Genomic DNA, 7,003 nt, shown 5'->3' with positions numbered 1-7,003 from the left:
TTTTTGCTTGCAGTGGAGAAGACTCAAGCAATGCTTCACCCTCAAAGCCTTCCAAGTCACAGCCAAATCCATGCAAGCTTTCTGTCTGAGCTGCATCGCTCTGATCTGACACCAGTGCAGCCCTTTGGCTCCGGGACCAGGTGGCCAATACCCCACTCATGCAGCAATGACACATGAGTGATGGCAAACATCCCATTTTCCTCCTCCAGGACATTGCTCAAGGCCAGAGGCTGCAGCCCTGCCACTTGCTCCCCTGCCCAGGATCCTTCAAGTTGAGACCCCCAAATTCCAGTCCACAACGCTATGTCTCAGCTCAAGAGAGAGAGATTATTTCCCTCTGGGCTCTGCATTTAAAAATGTGATGATGCTTATACATGATTTATAGAAAAGGGATGATATTCAAGTTCTGTCTGGGTCCCAGCCACCACATTGCATCTTTCTAAGGGTTTCCCAATAGAGACAGATTCCTGTTCTGGCTGCCTGACTCTCCTTTCCCCTTTCCCCCTGATACTATGGGATGCTAGGAGCTCAGAAAGCCATAGACATACTCATTTTGTAATACACTTGAACTCTCTTTTTGCTTTGTCCTAGGGGGAACTTGCTGTAATTTGGTTCTTGGAAATAATTTCTCCCCTCATCAAACACCCCAAATTGTAAACCTTCCAACAAACTCCTTACATTAGGATGCTCTGAAGTTTAATTTTAGCAATCAGAACAATGAACAACTCCATTCTCTGCAGAGCTCTTCATCCCAAAGTCTTGCAGGGCACTTCCATCTACTGTGCACCAGCTCTGGGTGGGGAGGGATCTGACACAGGGTGAAAATGCAGATGTTCTGAGGGACACAGCTGGCTGTGTGCAGCAAAACTTTGTGGGAGAGGAACCAATAGGATGGGACAGCCATAAGGCCACTGCTCAGCTAATACAGTCGTACTGCTGTGGGGCTCAGACCCAAATTAAGTGGGAGTTGGTGCCTGTTGTTATCTGCAACGTCAGCAGCCCCCAGCCAGCACCCAGGACTGGAGATGCCCCTGGTGAGAGCCTCACTCTTACAATGCTCCAACTTCCAGGTTGGGTATTAGGAAAAATTTCTTCTCAGAAAGAGTGGTGATGCATTTGCACAGGCTGCCCAGGGAGGTGGTGGGGTCACTGTCCCTGGAGGTGTTCAAGAAACGTGGAGATGTGGCACTGAGGGACATGGTTAGTGGGCATGGTGGAGATGGGCAGATGGTTGGTTCGACTGGATGATCTTAGTGGCTTTTGCAAACTTAATGATTCTATGATTCTGTGAATTATGTCACTGCAAGTGAAGCCAAGTACTTGCGTCACCTCCCATCCAGCCCTGGTAGCTGTGGAGGAGAAGGGAGCACTAAAGCAGCAAACATTGTGGGGGTTCCCTCCCATCCTTCCCATATTCTCTAGGTTTAAGCATTGCAGTGCTGTTAACTTCCTCACCATCCACACATTGTCCCTCTCAGTCTGGCCCTGCTCCAATCCCTTGCTACCAGTGGTGGAGAGCAATACCCAAAGCTGGCTTCAAGCTGCCAGACCTCATCAGCACCCATGCAACCACCTCGCTCATCCTTTAAGTGCTGCTGTAAAGATGGCCCAGAGGATCCAGCAGCAGCCACACGGTGCCACTCATGTGGGGACAATCACCCATCACATCCAGATGTTTCTCCATCACATCACAGCCTTGCCAGCTGTTGCCTCCTCACTGTGAAGTTGTGCGCTGGATCAGACCTTCCTGCTTATATCTTTGCTGAGATCCACCATGCTGGCTGCAGATTCTCAACTAAATCTTTCAGACAGATCGTTCTTTTCCCCATTAAGGGTTGTCCATGCTGTGCAAGGAAGGACAACAAGGATGCCCCATCCTTGGAGGTATTCAAAGCCAGGTTGGATGGGGCCCTGGGCAGCCTGATCTAAAACTGGAAATTCAGGGGGTTGGTAAGTATTTTATAGCCCTCAGGTATGCTGAGAAACAAACACCCCAGTGGTCTATGGCTGCAGAGTACTTTTTAACATCCAGCTACTCTGAACTACTGAGGCAGCATCTTAACCAGTGCTGTAGGGCAGGGGTAAAACAGTTCAGGAATCTGTAGGTTGAGCAAAAATCACATAGCCCATTGACTTTGGACAAAGATCTGGTGAGTTCCAGTGCTGCGACACAGCAGCTTTGAACCTTGGTGACCAGCAATGCTAAATGTGCTGAACAACCCTATACAAACGTGCAGGGCAGAAAGCACACAATGGGAAGGTGAATGGGAGAGCAGCTTTTTGTTTAAGGTAAATAATGAACAAGTCATTTATAACTTGTAAGTCCACTTCGTACAAAATGACATAAACTTTTCAACTTTACACCATTTCACGGCAGTAAGAATGCAATTATTCTTCTCCTCATAGCAACTGCACACACACCGCCGCTACACCAAAATGGGGAAAAGAAAAAGGAAAACTTCCCACCAAAAAATAATGAAAAGAAAGTTAATTACAAGACTTAAGAAAAAAAAAAAAGCAGCTGGGCATCAGCCAGAGAGCTTTCTGCTTAGGACTGTAGGCCTGGTAGGTAGTAGGCCTGGGTAAGTCTTCCTAAGGGAAGGATTATGTTTTTGATGCAGAGGCTCAAGCCTGTTTCTAGAGCACATCACAGTCGATGAGTTTAGTGCTTTCATATTTGAACCAACAGTCTATTAATTTGTTTTTTCAGACCTTCTATAGTGCCACATGGTAGTTCGTTCACTTTATAACAATTGCGTAAATTGTCATCAGTTCCATGCCTGCCATGATGCTAGTTTCACCGTGAATAACCCCGTGCATTTGGCAAGTGAGACTTCACTGCTCCACGTTGTGCTTTTGACCTTCTTGTTTTCATTGCTAACTTTCCTACACACCCTTCTCCCTCCAGTGTGGAGCTCACAGGGCAGGAACGCAATGGGTGGGGAAGCCTGATAGGAACATCACAAAGTCGTACAACACCAAAGACAAAGTCCTACACCTGGGGACAAGTCCATGCACAGTCCATGCACAGGCTGCCCAGCGAGCTGTGGGTGCCCCACCCCTCGAGGTGCTCAAGGTCAGGTTGGTTGGGGCCCTGGGCAACCTGATCTGGTAGGGGGCAACCAGCCCACAGCAGGGGGTTGGACCTGGATGGGTTTGAGATCTCTTCCAACCAACACCATTCTATTATTCAAACATGACATATCACCAGCCCATGGGGAAGAGCTTGGGGCAGGGCAGGACACACACAGACTGCTGATGAGAATGTCAGGAGACTTCTGGAGAAGCTGTGCAGCTTGTTACACGTTACTGCATGCCATAATCGGTCTAACAAAGAAAACCTTTTCAAGGGCTTTTCTACCAAGCAAACTGAAGCCAAATGAATAAAAATTGGTGTTAGATGAATTCATTAGAAACAGTTCGGTTTTTTCTTATTTGATTTTCCAAGGGTGAGGAATTAATTTCTTTTTCCTCTCTCCCTCCGCAAGAAAACCCCCACAAACCACAGAGTGATAGCAATAAACCAGTACAAGGGCTCACCAAGGGATTGCGGTGGATTCTCTTTCACTGTCAATTTTTAAACAGGAGATTTGGAGAATTTCTTAGAAATTATGTTGTATTTCAAACAGGGATTAATTTCGGAAAGACCGGCCGCCAAAGGTTTATTTTGGTTTGCAAGCAAGTGCTGTCATGCTGACAAAAGGAGAGGAGTAGGAAACGTGGGACCTGGCATGGGATGGGAGAGCTGCGGCAGCCACATGTGGCCTCGAGAGAAGACAAAAGGACAATGACCCAGGGAACTGAGCTTGTGAGTGCAGGATAGGGCACTGGGCATCAATACAGGCTGGGGAAAATCAGGTATGGGATCTCATGAGAGAAGTCACGTGCATGTGGGGAGGGGGATGCTCAGAGCAGCATTTTAAATTGGAGACAGTGAACTTACAACTCTGATGTAAAAAACTGGAAATTTCACACGTGTGCCAGACACAAAGCATCAGGTACATAGTGGAAGAGGGGAAGAGCACTGAGCAGCATAACCTAGTGTGATGCCTCGTGCTGCAGCATCGTGTGCAGGCAGCATCCTCCTGTCCCATCTGGACCCAACCCATCCCATCCCAACCCGTCCCAACTCATCCTGTCATGTTCCATCCCATGCTGTCCTAACCCACGTCATCCCACCTCATCCTGTCCCATCCCAGCTCATCCTCGTGTCCCATTCCATCCCATCCAGTCCTATCCCATGTCATCCTGAACCATCCTATCCCATCCCGTCCCAACTCATCCTGTCACGTCCCCTCCCATCCCATCCTAGCCTACGTCATCCCAGCCCATCCCATTCCGTCCCGTTCCGTCCCATCCCGACCCGCGCCGGGCAGTCCCATGCCGCCACCTCGCGACCGGACCCCGCAGCTGCAGCTCCGTCCCCGCTCCGCCGGCGGAGATCGGAGGAGCTCGGAGTCGTCTGCTGGGGAGCGTGGGGTGGCCCTTGGGACGGAGACCTGGGCTGAGCACAACGTACGTTCCGTAAGAGCCCGGCTCGACGGTCAGTTTGCCGTTCCACAGGTCTCCACCACAAAGCGTTTGGCATACAAAAGGTGGCTGGGGTTCTGTGCTAATGCTTTCCCCCTGTTTATTTCAAGAGGGTTTTTTGGACTGACATCAGTTAATTTTGAGCTTGCAGGCCCAAATGCTAGACTGCCAAAAGGTTCTCGTTTGCAGAATGGGTACAAAGAATTTTCTAGATAAAGAGGTGACTCGAGTGGTTCAGGTGCTCCTCAAATGAAATCGTACTGCGTCACTGACAGAGCACAGTGCTCCACATATTTGGATGTATTTGGCTGCAAGTCAGTCTAAAATCACAGATGTGTGTTCCTCCCCTCTCCATGTCACTCTGGCTTTTGAAGATGAAGCTTAAGAGCATACTTTTCTTTTAATAAATTGTGGCTTATGATGGGGCACACGCAGCTCCCTGCAATAGGAACACACGGGACTTGAAAGAATGACACTGCTGGAAAATGCCTTAGTGGGCACGGGCTGATGGTTGGACTAGGTGGTTTTAGTAGCCTTTTCCAACCTTAATGATAAAACCATTTTGCTCTCCTGGGCGCTGCCCATGGTCATTGCCCACTGGCATCATTGCATTGGAACAAAGTGAGTGCAGAGCTTAATGAAGGCTGCTGGCAAAGCACCGAATTGGCACAGGTCTAGCGCCAAAATCCATCTAGTGAGCTGCAATGACTGGAAAGATTAATGGTCGCTATATTTCAACTCTGCTTCCACCAGCACAAAGCTAGCAACTGGGAGACTGAAGTGCTGCAAGAGCTCCATAAATCTTCCCTACCAAGTGCTGCATATTGACTAAGGGGTAGAGAAAAGGGAAAGCTGGGGTGTAGGAAGGAGAGAGAATAAAAACGTGCTGACTTATACAGGGTACATTGAATATAGGGGAAAAGAAATCTTACATTTTCAAATCTGAAGTGAGCTGCAAGATTTGATTCCCAAGTGTTCTGCATAAAAGGCTACTAATTCTCATCTTGATTTGGTAAGACTCTTAAGATCTTTTTTAAAAATATACATACCTATATATATATATTGTTTTTGCTCATTTCCAGCTCTTCACAGAAGCTCTCCGTGGAACAGGTTCTGAAGACCTTGCTTAACCAAGGCTCTGAGAACACAGTTAGAAAACACGAGGAGGAAACTTCTTTGCTCGCTCTCGCAACGGAGCCAAGACATAAAGCAGGGGAGGGAGAATCCACAGCTGCTCCCGACACGCACAGGAGATCTGACATCTTGAACTGCTGGCTGCAGCATTCACTGAGCCATAAATCAGGCCATTCATGAAGGGGCCAGCTCTGCCAATATACATACAGAGAAATGCTAGACGGAAAGAGGCAAATCTGAATTAGATCCATCTCTTGCATAGCAGAAGTCTTTTACGCCAGTTAGATGAGAGAAACCGATGTTTGAAAACCACAGAAGGTTTGGCACACGTAAAACTGTACATGCTAATGAGCCCCCAAAGAATTTTGACCTGTGAAGGGTATTTAACTACTGAGAAAGATTTATATCCAGTAATACACAAAATGGAAGTGAGCACAGAGTACAGGGAATTAGAAACACACTACAAACATCCTCCTGTTCACATCGGAGTTGAGAAATAATTCAAGAAAATACCAGAAAGACTTTTCAATATACAAGCAATGAGAAAAGCAAGGTTCCTTGGCCAGAGAAACTATTTAGTATAATAGGCTGCCACTGTTTTACTTAAGTATTTGAAGACCCTATCGCTATAAAATACCGTAACAGGTCCCTATGGGGAGATGCTGCCTTGGAGAAGGTAAGATCTACCGAGGCAATGGCCAAAAAAGTTGTATGTAACTGCTACACAAGAGCCATGTAATGTGTTATTGGAAGGAGAGGCATCGACTCAGCACACATTTCTCAAGCCTTGAGTCACTGAAACAGCCACACAGCCATCGGACTCCACACCCGCCCACCACTATGCATTTGTATTCAACGTTAAATGACATTTCACCCAACTGTGTGCAACAGAAGTCCTCCTATATTAACATGTTAAGAGCTTGATTTCACAAAGTCAGAAGTTTTTCCAGCCAGTTTTCTCCATGCCTGTATTACCAGTCTGATGTAAGAGAGGTTTCTATCAGTGGAGCAGGATCTCCATTATTTCTAATTAGCAAAGTTAGTTATCATTCCTTTTCTGCGTATTTGTGAGCAACGTATAAATTTTCATCTGTAATTATAGAATCACAGAATCGCAGGGGCTGGAAGGGGCCTCTGGAGATCACCGAGTACAACCCCTGCTAAAGCGGGTTCCCTAGAGTAGGTAAATGGATAATTACCATCTATCAGAAGGGATACATAATTAAAACTCTTTTTCATATAACCAACATATCTCAGTACACACTGGATGCAGCAGTCAGTCTGGCCAGGGGGCTCAGGCCACCTGCAATCAGGTGCACTTGTCGACACGCAGACTCCG

Source organism: Numida meleagris, chromosome 4, assembly GCF_002078875.1.
Source record: "Numida meleagris isolate 19003 breed g44 Domestic line chromosome 4, NumMel1.0, whole genome shotgun sequence".
Lineage (NCBI taxonomy): Eukaryota > Metazoa > Chordata > Aves > Galliformes > Numididae > Numida > Numida meleagris.
This window is presented reverse-complemented; position numbering follows the sequence as displayed.